Genomic DNA, 14,903 nt, shown 5'->3' with positions numbered 1-14,903 from the left:
AAAATCGCTCAATTTGTATGGAAACACAGAAGACCCTGAATAATGAAAGCAATCTTGAGAAAGAAAAACGGAGCTGGAGGAATCAGGCTCCCTCACTTCATACTATACCACAAATCTACAGTAAGCAAGACAGTATGGTACTGGCACAAAAACAGAAATATAGAACAATGGCACAGGATAGAAAGCCCAGAGATAAAACCATGCACATATGGTCACCTTACCTTTGATAAAGGAGGAAAGAATATACAATGGTTAAAAAACAGGCTCTTCAATAAGTGGTGCTGGGCAAACTGGACAGCTACATGTAAAAGAATGAAATTAAAACACTTCCTAATGCCATACACAAAAATAAACTCAAAATGGATTAAAGACCTAAATGTAAGGTCAGATGCTATAAAACTCTTAGAGGAAAACATAGGCAGAACACTCTATGACATAAATCACAGCAATCCTTTTTGACCCACCTCCTAGAGAAATGGAAGTAAAGACAAAAACAAGCAAATGGGACTTAATGAAACTTAAAAGCTTTTACATAGCAAAGGAAACCGTAAACAAGATGAAAAGACAACCCTCAGACTGAGAGAAAATATTTGCAAACAATGCAACTGACAAAGGATTAGTCTCCAAAATATACAAGCAGCACATGCAGCTCAATATCAAAAAAACAAACAATGCAATCTAAAAATGGGCAGAAGACCTAAACACACATTTCTCCAAACAAGATATACAGATTGCCAACAAACACATGAAAGGATGCTCAGCATCACTAATCATTAGAGAAATGCAAATCAAGACCACAGTGAGGTATCACCTCACACTGGTCAGAGTCACCATCATCAAAATATCTACAAACAATAAATGTTGGAGAGGGTGAGGAGAAAAGGCAATCCTCTTGCACTGCTGGTGGGAACATAAACTGATACAGCCACTTGAAGGACAGTATGAAGTTTCCTTAAAAAACTAAAAATAGAACTACCATATGACCCAGCAATTCCACTACTGGGTATATACCCTGAGAAAACCATAATTCACCAAGAGTCATGTACTACATTGTTCATTGCAGCACTATTTACAATAGCCAGGACATGGAAGCAACTGAGTGTCATCGACAGATGAATGGGGATAGAGAAGATGTGGCACATATATACAATGCAATATTACTCAGCCATAAAAAGAAATGAAATTGAGTTATTTGTAGTGAGGTGGATGGACCTAGAGTCTGTCATACAGAGTGAAGTAAGTCAGAAAAAGAAATACAAATACTGTATGCTAGCACATATCTATGGAATAAAAAAAAAATGGTTATGGTGAACCTAGGGTCAGGACAGGAATAAAGATGCAGATGTAGAGAATGGACCTGAGGACACAGGGAGGTGGAAGGGTAAGCTGGGGTGAAGTGAGAGAGTAGCATTGACACATATACACTACCAAATGTAAAATCGGTAGCTAACGGGAGGCAGCTGCATAGCACAGGGAGACCAGCTCAGTGTTTTGTTACCACTTAGAGGGGTGGGATAGGAAGGGTGGGAGGGTCACTCAAGAGGGAGGGTATATGGGGATATATGTATACATATAGCTGATTCATTTTGTTATACAGCAGAAACTAACACAACACTATAAAGCAACTATACTCCAATATTTAACATACAATAAAGATGTTAAAAAAAAAGAAACAAAGAAAGGTGAAAAAGCAAATAGCAAGCTTTGGGTACACCCTGTACACAAGACAGGGTGTTCTTCTAAGGAAATTGCTCATTGTGAGTATCTGCAAATAATAGAAACTGCTAATAGCATCATTGCTGAAGATAAAAAAAATTATATGTATAAAAGGACACGGGAAGTTGATAGGAATATTTGGTGAATTTAGGTAGGAAACTGGTGAAGTAGAATGAGCTGGACATCTGAGTCTGAGTCACCTGGTCTGGGGTGTCTGTCTCAGTCACCAGTTATGTGACCGCAAGCAAGTCACAATTTTTCTGAGCCTTGGGGTCACCTGCGTAATGGCAGAAAAGTATGTCAAATTGAGAGAAGTTTAAATAAGATGGTACTCAGAATTGTGCCAAGTAGACTGCCAGAGAAATGTAATCGTCTTTTTCCAAATTCCAGTTCCCCGGGATCCCTCTCCATTGTTGGAATATTTGGAACAGTAAAGACCTTGGACATATGGGCAAGAAATGAGGCAACCTGGGCACTGATAAAAGGTCAACAAAAGGTCTCTTTACAGACACACTTCCAATGATTGGAGCATTTTACCTTGGGTACAGAAAGTTTAGCAGTTTTAATTTTATATAGAGCAGCTGGGCATTCAAAACAGGCTCATTTCAGGACTGAGGTTTGAGGGATTTAGAAGGTACAAAAGCACCAGGTATGACCTTGAGCAAATCCGTGATATTACCAACATTTTCATTGTCTCTGTTCCTGTATCCACTAAAATTTCTTATAGGAATGGTTATTTTGCACCCATAGACATAAGTGTAAGTCACAGACATCCTTCTATAAAGGCAAGTGAGAAAGGTATTTTAGGAATTCAGAAACAGGTAGGGAAAATAATTCTTTTTGAACATGTTTTTCTTTATTACTTAGGATAGCTCTGAAAGGGAAATGGATAGTAGAAGTTGCTTTCAGTTGATTGGAAGGTATTATGATATTATGGAGCAAGACAGTGGAGTTGGGACAATAGTGATTTCTACAGAGTAGGTTGACTCTTGAAGGAGCAGATGTTCACCCAGAAGTTGAGAGAGGTAGGGCTATTCCAGGTATAAAGGATAAGAGAACAGTGTGTACAGAGGCTCAAAGGCAAGATAGACTGGAGCTGAGGTGAGGGTGTGTCTGAGGATGTACAAGTGGCTCAAGCAAACATGTATGCACACAGGAAGGACAGTGGGTTTTGGGACACAAGAAAGAAGCAAAAAAGCATATCACAAAATTATGTTATGGAGTTTGAACTTCTCAATATTAAACCACTGAATCTCAGAGTGAAATAGTAGAGTCTGCCTATTAGGAGAATTTTGGGGGGTATGGTTTGGAGATAAACCAGGAGAGTTGAGCCTGGAGGCAGAGAAACCAGTTGAGAGGCTGCTGAAAGATGCTGAGAGTCTGAGGCGGGGCTTGGCAGTGTCATTGGCAAGGAGAGGGCATACTTAAGAGCTATTTAGGAGGAGAGATTGCCATGACTCAGTGACCAATGTTATGTTATGGTGAATGAAATAGAAAGAGACCCAGCTAGCTCTCAGGGTTCTGACTTACTAGACAATGGTAAAATTAACTCAGCTCTGAAGAGCTCGTTGTGGGGGCAGAAGGCAGGGAGTTGAAGGAGATAATGAGTTCAGATCTGAGTGTTCAAGTTTGAGATCTCCACAAGATAGTGGTGAAGATAATGTTCAGGGTTGAGGACATCGACTTGAGAATGGTTCCCTTGTAGACCACAGGGCTCGCTAAATAAGGTGGTGAACGTGACTGTCCACTGGGTTGTGCATCCTGAGAAGAGAGGGAAAGGGAGGACATCAAGGTAGGCTGCTGGCATGGGCAGCAGTTACAACCAGGCCAGATGGGTCAATGCAAGGGAAAGTCAGCTAGGGATTCATAAGGTTGTGGGTCCAGAGCTCAGACAGCACTTTGAGCATAGGTAGTTGATTGCTCTGGTCAGTTTCATAGGAAAGGACAATGCCTACTTTTGTCTGCATGTTACCTTTTTAAGAGTCATAAGTTGTGGCACATTTTGCTTATTTAAAGCATCCATCATCTGTCCATCCATCCATCTGCCCATGCCATTCACTGGTTGCCCAAAAGGTGGCAAACTCAGTGCTAAGAATCAGAGGAGTGGCTATGACTAAACCCATTTCATGTCATATAGAGCCCAGTCTGTGTAACCAGCTGCAGAGGTCTGTCTCTCTGTCTGCCAAGAAAAGGACGCGGGCCCCTCTGAGACCTAGATCCTCACACTTCTCTTGGAAGGCCAAGAGGACGTATGCTACTCACCTACTTAAAATAATTTTGCAGCTCCCCATTGCTACAGGGTAAAGTGACTTGTCTTGGTAGACGTGGCACTCACGACAACCCCTTTCCTTCCTGTACATTTTCTACCCCTGAACCCCTCCCTTCACACTTTTGCAATAATGAACAGGGCACAGGATTTCAACCTAGGAATCCTTTGCATACATTTTTCCTATCTGTAATTCCTCTTATTTGTATATGCCTGGGAGGCTCCTATTTATTTTTAAAAACACTGTGAAAGCATCACCTCCTTTATGAAATCTCTGCTGTCTGAGCACTGGTGACCTTTGAGTATGGCTCAACATACAACCTCACCTTGTTTCAAATCCCAGTGTGACCATTGCAAGGACATGTGGCTTTGAGCAGTTACTTAATTTCTCTGAATCTGAGATCCCACTTTTTAAGACAAAAGTGATGATACCCACTTTGTAAGATGGTTATAATTAGATGTGGTACATATATATACAATGGAAAGTTACTCAGCCATGAAAAGGAATGAAATTGTGTCATTTGCAGAGACGTGGATGGATCTAGAGACTGTCATACAGAGTGAAATGAGTCAGAAAGAGGAAAACAAATATGTAATATCGTTTATATGTGGAATCTAGAAAAATGATACAGATGAACTTATTTGTAAAGCACAAATGTATGGAAACCAAGGGGGCTGGTGGGATGAACAGAGAGACTGGGAGTGACATATATACACTACTATGTATAAAATAGATAACTAATGAGAACTGACTGTAGAGCACAGGGAACTGGACTCAGTGCTCTGTGGTGACCTAAATGGGAAGGAAATCCAAAAAAGAGGGGATACAGGAATACATATGGCTGATTAACTTTGCTGTACAGCAGAAACTAACACAACATTGTGAAGTAACTATACTCCAATAAAAATTAAAAGAAGAAATGTATCATATTTTAATTATATATACAATATATGAATATGTCAACATCTGTTCCTAATGAGTTGATCCTCAGTCAGCGACAAGTTTTACTTTAATCACTTGAGGACCTCATATGTTCTTCTATTATTGCAGCCTCACTGTCCTTACTCCTTACTATGGTAGCTAGTTTCCATGGTCCCCCAATGAACTAACCTCCCAGATTCATGCCTTTGGGATATAGGATATTTAAGATATCCTCTTAAATTTGAGCTGACCTAGGATTCACTTATAACCAACAGAATGAGAGAGAAATATTTTTAGGTGGCTCCCAAGGCTGGAGCTGTGCTTCCTGTGCTCTCTACAATGATATCTTGGAACACTGGTCCTGGAGACAGTCGGACACCATGTAAGATGCTTGAGCATGCCGTACAGAAGGCCAGCCTAGCCATGTGGAGAGATCCCACCAAGGTGGAGATGCTCAGTCAGCCCCAGCTGTCCCACGGTACCAGATGTGAGCAAGGAAGCCATCTCAACATACAGCCTGGTCGAGACCTCAGCTGTCTCCAGCTCTGTCCAGCATCTGCCAGGAACGACTGGAGAAATCTGAAGTGAGAACTGCCTCCCTGGGCCCAGTGAGTCCACACAGTGGTGGGAGATAATGACCCATTGCTGTTTTAAGCTGCTTAGTTTTGGAGTCTGTAAGAGAAAGCTGGAACACTTACCTTCTGCAGAAACTCTCCCCAGGCTTGGTGGGAGACCCCTGCCCTGAGAAGTCCTCCTACAAAATGTGAGAGGGGCTACCCCCCGCCCCCGTCTTTCCTGTCCCTGCTTATTTGTTGTCCTCCTGCTGACCTGCATGTGCCACAGGGGCAGAGACCACGCCCGTCTTGCCTACTGTTGTTCTCCAGGACCTGGCCGAGTGCTTGTCAACTAAGTGGAACAAAGACATCCTTTTGACTAAATACTGCAATATTCACACTATATCGTAGTCTGATGTCTCCTCCTCATTTATGAGTTCCTATAAGGCGGGACTCAGTAAGATAGGATTAATAATTATACTTCTCTCAGAAATGTGTTATAAAAAATGAAGTGATGTGTGTAAAATATCTTGTAAGGTGTGGCATGTAGCCAGCCCTCAATAAGTATCAGGTGACATATGACCTAGTCTGCAGTGCTGGACATGGGGCTGGCTGTGGTTGATGGTCATTAAACGTTGTTGAGCTCAGCAAAAATGCACGGACCAGAGAGAGAACCACCACCAATGGACCCAGTGATGCCCAGAGAGAGTTGCAAAATACAAGACCCTTTATTCCTTGGCCAGGGCCTAGGAGGTCCGGCTTGATCACTGGGGACTGTCCTTTCACTCATTCCACACCCAGCGATAGAGCACAGGGGTTTACTGGACTGAACATAAGAACAGCATGGACATCAGGGTGAGGGTGGGTCTGCAGACATCCCTTCCTCCCAGAACTGACAGAAGCTCACAAGGGAAAAATGCGGAAAGGGCCAAGAAAGGCACAGTCCACAGCAGAGAGTGACAGATAAACAAATGCGAAACAATGAATGCAAATACCAGAGCGATATATTTGTTTAGGAAAGACCAGTGAGATGCTGAGCTTCCTGGGCTCCTTGCAGGAGCTGGGGTGCTGCTCCGGGGTCATCAGCAGGACTGCAGGGGCTAATACTCACTCATATTATCAGCGACTTCCTTCACCTGGCCTTGCCTTTGGCCTCCCAGATAGTGAGCAGGTGGCCCACTCTCCCATTTCTGTCCTGTTGTCCCCTCTGTCTTGTGACACATAGTATGTCCTTCTTGGCTGTGCTCCTACAAGCAACCCTCAGCAATGGCTCTGCACCTACACTCAGCTGTGTGCTTGTCCCCTGCTCCCTCCTGAGGAGAGGACCAAGCCGTGTTAATAATTTGAAAGCACAGCTCAGGAAAAGCAATGTATTAATTATGCAACAGTGGCCGGACACAGTGAGTTAGTGGGTCACGGATGATGGTTCCCTCTTCCCCACTCACTGTGGTCCCAAAGCTGTAGGTCCTGCAGTCACTCCCGTGTTCTGTGCACCCCTTGGGAAGAACAAGACAAAACCACCAGAGGCACCATTGTAACCCGAGAATATCTCTGTTGTTTCTCCTCTATTCCCACCTTCACCCCTGGAAAGAGAAGACCTCATACAGATGCAAGCAACTTTCTAGACCAAATTTCTGCCTTTCCTTCCTTAAGAGCCAAAGTGGATGCCGCTTTGCTTACCTCCAGTGTAAACCCTTTGACATTCCCTTGGTGGTCAGCTCACCAATGATGTTTATAGCCCTTATGACTCCAGCTAGACAGGTTCACCTCTACTAGTGCTTGTGGGTTTGAAGCTAGGTTTTTCCTTGACCACCCCATTCAGCTCATCCATTTTTGGTCTTTAGGACTCTAAGATAAAAGTAACAGGTGCATTCATTTGTGAAGCTTATGTCTTGACTCATCTGGCCCCAGATTTTTTTCACAAATACATTTTTTATTTTTCTTAAACAAACATCTACATAGTACTTATGATGTGTCAGGGGCTGTTCTACTACTTCACAAATATATTAATTCATTTAATCCTCATAACAATCTTATAAAGAGGGCTACTATTTGGGAATATTACTACCACTATTTGGGGATATTATTATCCCCATGAGACAATAAAAGCACGGTGAGGTTAGAGTCATACAGCAAATAAATGGTACAATTAAGAGTTGTCAGATTTTGCTATACAATTTTTCCCTTCCAGTTGTATTGAGATACAACTGACATATAGCACTGTATAAGTTTACGGTGATCAGTATAATGATTTGACTTACCTACGTCATGAAATGATTATCACAAGAAGTTTAGTGAACATCCATCATCTCATGTAGATACAGAATTAAAGAAAAACTATTTTTTCCTGTGATGACAACTCTTAGGACTTGCTCTCTTAACAGCTTTCATATATAGCACACAGCAGCATTAATTATATTTATCATGCTATATGTCACATCCCTCATACTTATTTATCCTATAACTGGAATTTTGTACCTTTTGACCACCTTCATCTCCCTCTCCCCGGTAACCACAAATCTGATCTCTTTCTCTATGCGTTTGTTTGTTTTGAAGTATAATTGACCTACAACACTATGTTAGTTCCCGATGCACAACACAATAATTCAATATTTCTATACATTGCAAAATGATCACCATTGTAAGTGTAGTTACCATCTGTCACCATACAAAGATATTACATTATTATTGACTATATTCCCCACACTGTGCATTTCATACCTAGGACATTTATTTTGAGACGGGAAGTTTGTACCTCAATCTCCTATATAACTTTTATTTTTTTAATTTTCTTTCCCATGTAACTTTTATAACAACATACAACTTTCAGTCTATCTCATGTTTATAGATAATAAATAAAGTATATTCATTATTAATCTGATATTCACATTTAATTGACATCTTGCATTTTATCTGAAAACCTTACAAAAGCAGAATTGAACCCAGGTACTCTGATTTCCAAGCCACCCCTCTCATAACCCCATCTAACTGGGAGGTGCTGTGGATTTTATATTTTTTAACTCCCGTTCAGGGAACTGTCACAGTGCTTCGTCCTGCCCCAAACCAGCCTCACTTCTGGTGCTGCCGCAGCATCCCTTGTTCTCACTTGCTCAGCATGTATGCTGTGGTTCGGTGTATGCAGCGCTCTCATTAATGTAGGAGGTACCCTTTAGTATTTCATGAATGGACATTTATAAAGAGAACAGAGCAGCAATTCTGTCCCAAAGCTTTTTCTGATTTGAAGCTTCCTTTCCGGAGGGCAATAGGAACTCACACATAAGAGAATGGGGAAAATATTGCTCTCATCTGAACTGGTCTTTTCAAGCCCTTAGAACAGAAAGGTAAGCATTTCTTCACTGAAGAAGGACAAGTTAGTGACATTTTCTCATTTTGTTGCATGTGATATTCACACTGATTCCAATTATGTGCAGTGCAGCTTCCAGGAGTTCAGCTTTAAAGGGCCACGGGTTTTCTGCTCAATTGGATGGAGGCTTTTTAAATCATTCCCACCTCATGGCAACCAAAGTCATTGTTTTCTTTATAGCTCACTTTCCCTTTTTTTCTCCAAGCACAGCACAAAAAGTGGGAGGTTTCTTTAAAGGAAGGCATTTATTTTTAACAATAAACCAAAATCGGTGGAAAAGGTAGAATTCAAGAGTCCTGCAAAATGAAAAAAAAAGACATTACACTAAAAAAAAAAAAAAGCTTCTGCAGAGGAATAAAGAGTTGTTGGCTGAAAAATACAAACTATACAAAATAAAACACAACATTGTATAATTCTGAGGTCACCTGACATTTCTAGGCTTTTAGCATTGGATTCAATGTTAAGAAGATGCATATCTCAGCAAGAAGCATTAACCATAGTTTGAAGAATGTAGGTTCCTCTCTCCCGTTTTACAGCATATGTGAAATTCTTCTTGTCTGAATGCCCCGGCAGTGTGTTACAGAAGGTTTTGGACATCTTGTGAGAACATTAAGGATAACCCACATGCTTTGTGGTGGCTGGGGAATAACAGTCTGAGTGAAGCTTTTCATAAAGCTAATTGCCTGGGAAGAAATTGAGGGAAAGGTCAGAAGGTTTAAAGGGGTGTGTGTGTGTGTGTGTGTGTGTGTGTGTGTGTGTGTGTGTCTTTGGGACGAGGGGAGGAAAGCTTTTCTGGGATAGAGCGTCTCTTTCTTGTGTAAGAAGACAATGAACTTTAGCCCAGGAAGTGAGCTAGCTAGAACATCCACTCAGCTATTCCTTTTTCTTCTTTTCTTCTATTCAACTGCACTTGCTTAGTGCCTGAGCCAAGGATGCCCAGTGCCACCTGCTGCAGGTACCGAGGTAAGTCAGAGTTCCTCTTATGGGGGCTGCAGAGGGAAGCCTTGGTGGTTGATGGGTCTTCAGTATATTTCTGCTAATTAATGCAGCATTTACTTGTTTCCTGCTTTTTCCTAGACTCTGAGATGCCCCTCCAGTCCACTGTGAACGAGAGGGATATTTCAAGAAGAGCCACAGTGCCACTTCCAAATTCAGGAAGACATGTTTAAGTATCCAGAATAGTGTTTCTCAAGATGTAGCTGTACAACTACCTTTGCCAGGGTGCTTGTTAAATTTGCAGATGCCTCGCTGAAGACCTCCTTTACCAGAATCTCTGTGGGTGGAGCCCAGGAGTATGTAAAACACACACCTCCATAGAGATTTGTAGGCACTTCAGCATTTCCAACCACTGATCTAGACTTATTAGTGTTCTGGGTAGAGGTGACGATCCAGGGCTTGGAGCCCTCGGTCACAGCCAGGCTGCTCTCCACGCTCACCTCACCAGCCCCAGAAAGCTCTGCACAGCGTCCCTGGTGGCTCTTCAAATTGATGGTGAGCTTCTAAGTGTTTGCATGCCTTTGGCATCTCCTGCCTGCCAAGGGCAGAATGTTACAGGCAGCAGCGACTCAGTGAGGACTGTGGATGATTAATAGACTGACAATTTAGGGAGGAACGATTCAGGAGGGCTCTGTTTTGTCTATCCCTCTGACTTGAATCTTTGAAGGGGGTTTCTTTAAGAGTTTATTTAGAAAGCATGTAATTCTAAAGCACCTACAGTGAACAAACTCTGTGCCAGCTGTAAGAAGCAAAGGCAGTAATGGCCACGCTGGGCTCTTGCTTCCCGAACATCTCCTCTTGGTGGGCACAGAGGCACGGGCACAGTGGGTGTGGTGCTGAGTTTGCAAACACTCCATTTCTGGCATTGTTTTGGAGTTGTGTTGAGCAGAATGAGTGACATAGAAAGAAGGTGGAGTTTGGGGGGTGGGTCACAGCAACTCTGGTTCAAATCTAAGGATTCTCTGTAAAGAAATGGCAACTTTTTGGAACCTCAGGACTCATATTTCATAGAGAACGATAATGCCAGCTTCACCTGTCTCTTGTGAGAACTGAAAATTAGATCCATTGTGTGAAAAATGTTCTATGATGATCACAGTTTCTGGCATATGGGATACTCTGGGTTAGTTGGCTACACCCTGGTCTGGAGATGCATAAACCAGTCGCTTGATTGATGTGGGGCTGTGGTAAGTAGAATAATGCCCCCCTCCCACCAAATTGTCTGTGTCCTAATCTCATAAACATGTGACTATGTTACCTTACACAGTAAAAGGGACTTCATGGATGCGATTGGTATGGGAAGATTACCCTGCGTTAGTTGGGTGGGTCCAATGTGATCACACGGGTCCTTATAAGAGGGAGGCAGGAGGTTCAGAGTAAAAGATGGAGAAGTGATGAGAGAAACAGAGGTCAGAGTCAGAGAGATGTGAAGATGCTAAATGGCTGGCTTTGGAGGTGGAGGAAAGAACCATGAGCCCAGGAATGCAGGTGGCCCCTAGAAGCAGGAAAAGGCAAGGAACAAGAGTCCCCCTCCCACCTCCAGAAAGAATGCGGCCAACTCCTAGATTTTGGCAAAGTAAGACCCTGCCAGACTTCTGACTCCCAGAAACATAGTACAATACATTTGTGTTGTTTTAAGTCACTAAGCAAAGTTTGTGGTAATTTTTTACATCAGCAACAGGAAACTGGTACAGAGGTATTTTAATTCCTGCTCCAGAGTGTAGTGGCATTTGGAAATCTTTCAACACCTAAGAGACACTGATAGAGCTGGTGTAGTTCTCAGTGGTTCAGACCAAGGGTACACATTGGTCAAACTCAAACTGCCTCCTTTGGATCACCAAGGAAGAGTTTCACCAAGATTTGGACATGAATGCTCACTCAGGTTGTTCTCTAGGAGTCGTAGGTGGCTTAAAATAGAGGAGTTTTAAGGAAAATAATAAAAAATGCAAGGAAGAAGAAGTTGTGGAATTAGGAAACATGGGGAGACATTTGAACTTGCCGGATTCTACTTACATCACTTGGGCAGGTCCAGAGACCAGACACAGAGCTGTGGGGAACAATCACAGCAGTAATGGCGCTCACAGCCATCCCTGTCCGAGCACTGCCGTGGGTAATCCCTTTACACGTATTGACTCTTTTTAAGTCTCCCAGCAACTTCAACAGGGACAATGGATAAGACCATCAATAGCATTTTACAGATGAGGAAAATGAGGCATAGAGAATTTGATTAATTAGCTCAAGCCTAGTTAACAGGGGATGGAGGCTGTTTTCAAGTCCAGGCAGCCTGGCTTCAGGGCCTCTGCTCATCATCCTGACTCATGCTGCCCTACTCCTTTCCTCATCCATAACCTCACTTGCATGGGGGGGTGCTTTGACCTGGACCTCAGCCCGCTCTAATGGAGTCAGCTCTCTGACCACTGAAGATCAACTTTCCCTGTGAATACCTGCTCTTCAGCCTCTCTGAGCTCATCTTTCTTGAAGAGAATGAGCCATGCTCCAGCTCCAGCCCCAGAGAAATTTTACCTGCCCCTCTGCTCGGCTGGTCCCTGTTGGGATTGCCCAGACTCCTGATGCAGGGATGGCAGAAAAAGATTGTGAGGGGATGCGTGAGTGAACCCAGAGGTGGATCTAGAAAAGGGATCCAGGCTGGAAAAGGGAGAGCGACTTTTTTAAGTGCTGGCCTCATGGTGCCGGAGTCTTTGACTTAAGGGGATTCGGGGTAGGGAATGAAAGTGCATTTCAGCAAAGTCTGGTGCTGAGCAAGACTGATGGTCCATAGGTTTTAGATGCTTTCCAGAGCACAGATTTCAGTGTGGAGTAGATGGGCAATAAAAACACTGGGCATTGCCTATGCACAAGAGGCTCAGGCAGGGAGGGACCAGAAAGCAAACCATAAGGCCTGATGCATAGGACCTCTTTTCCTTGGGAGTCTGAGATGAGTGTGAGTAAGTTCTCTTTGTTCAGTAAAGAAATCAGTAACTTATTAACACACTAATTGATCACCTACTATGCCATGTACTGACTGGGACAAGTTCCTTAAACCATTTAAGTCTCTTTTTCTCATATTTCCACAGTACCTAGCTCACTGAGTTATTCTGGACATCAAGCAGGGTGACGTTTAATGCTACTGCATTTTGGGATGGCTTGCTCTGTAGCAGTGTACAGTGAACCAGGGCTATACAGGAAGAGATGAATAGTGCCTCTAAGAGGCAGAGGGCAATGGCTTCAGGAAGGAAGGGGTGGATCTAGAGACTCACACTATGTCATTAGGGTTATGTCTCTCTCTATCTCCAAGAGTTTTTTCCTCTATCTCTTTTCATCATTAGTCAGATTCTCTGTATAAAACAACAAAAGTTTCCATGCATTGTTCAGGTCTATATCCTGCTCACTTTGGGTCCCTTAAGAAAAGAGAAATTTCCTTCCCAATATCGGCAGAAACTTCCTGGCCTTTACTCTCCTTGGCACAAATTGGGTAACGTGCCCAGGTTTGACCAATCACTGTGGACTGGAGGGACCGCTCCCGTGTCCCGTGCCCACGTTGCTGCCTGGGAAAAGGTTAACCTCACCCAATAACAGGAACTGAGACAGGGAAAGGCTGATTCCCTCAAATAATATCAAAGTGTTATTATCAGGAAAACGGATAACAGATGCTGGGAAAGCAAATGAACACAGGCTAGCTCCAGTCATTCTTACCAGGGCTAGGTTCTGGGTTTGGTTTTGGCCCAAGAGTTAAATCGCATGGAAGGATTGAACATCGAAGCATACACAGCTGCATGGAGGAGACTTGCATGAAAACAAATCAGTGTCATTGAGTCTTGTAGGTGCTGTGGTGCGTGTGCAGGAGAAGGGAGGGCTCTGTGCGACCTGGGGCAGGGGCATCCCTCTGCAATAAGATGTTCCAATTTAAGGATGGAAAGCTAACTGCACTGCTTTCACTGCAGAGCTCACACTCTGGCTACTGTCTCTCCAGTCTGGGTCCTGGAGGGGTCTTTGCACGGCACAGCTTCCGCAGCAATGAGAGTCAGGGTGACAATATTGAGAAGGATGGCTTAGAGAATCACCTCCGAGCAGGGGGAAATGAATTGTCCTTTTACAAGCTCCCCCCGTAATAAAATATATCAGCTGGATTATTCAGTGATAAACTGCTCTGCTCTCTGGCCAGGAGTGCTCTACAAGTTATTACTGGCTAAAAATAGCTTGTTAACATGCTTGGACCCAGGAAAATCAAACTGTACAGGTCGTGGGAGAATCTGGTCATATAAAAGGGGATTCATTCCAAGCGTGAGCTATTAGTTTTGCTCTGAATATCATTGCTATTAACTGCAGGGCTTTTGTGAAATCTCCAACCTGCCAGCATCTAAATCCTCACCAACGGCCCAAGAAAACGACTGTGACAGGTGCTAATTGGTGATTATAAGAAAGAATAGCTTTGGACTGGAAAAAGTGCCCCAGATGCTAACTAGTCGTATGATATCTCTCCCCTGGGAGGGAGATGATCTCTGAGTGAATGGACTTGGCTTCTGTAGGGAGAGGTCTGGATCCCTTATGCTTCCTGATCATTCCCTAACCCTAACCCTAATACCTAACCCTAACCCTAAACCTAATCTCTAACCCTAACCCTAACCCTAACCCTAATCCCTAACCCTAAACCTAAACCTAACCCTAACCCCTAACACTAACCCTAACCCTAACCCCTAACCCTAAACCTAACCCTAACCCCTAACCTTAACCCTAAACCTACCCCTAACCCTAACCCTAAATCTAACCCCTAACCCTAACCCTAACCCCTAACCCCTAACCCTAACCCTAACCCCTAACCCTAACCCTAACCTCTAACTCCTAACCCCTAATCCTAACCCTAACCCCTAATCCCTAACCCTAACCCTAACCCTGACCCTAACCCCTAACCCTAACCCCCTTCCCCACTCCCCATCCTCCTCCTCCTTCCACCCTACCCAGGACTCTGTTCAAACAGACCCTGAATACAACTTCTGACTCTTCCACCCCGAGCTTCAGCTTTGGAGAAACTCAGATCTTGCTTCAGTTTCCAGCTCTACCAGCATGAGTGCTGCAACTCAATCAGGTCAC

Source organism: Globicephala melas, chromosome 7 (assembly GCF_963455315.2).
Source record: "Globicephala melas chromosome 7, mGloMel1.2, whole genome shotgun sequence".
NCBI lineage: Eukaryota > Metazoa > Chordata > Mammalia > Artiodactyla > Delphinidae > Globicephala > Globicephala melas.
The sequence above is the reverse complement of the archived record's forward strand: the minus strand, read 5'-3'. Positions refer to the sequence as shown.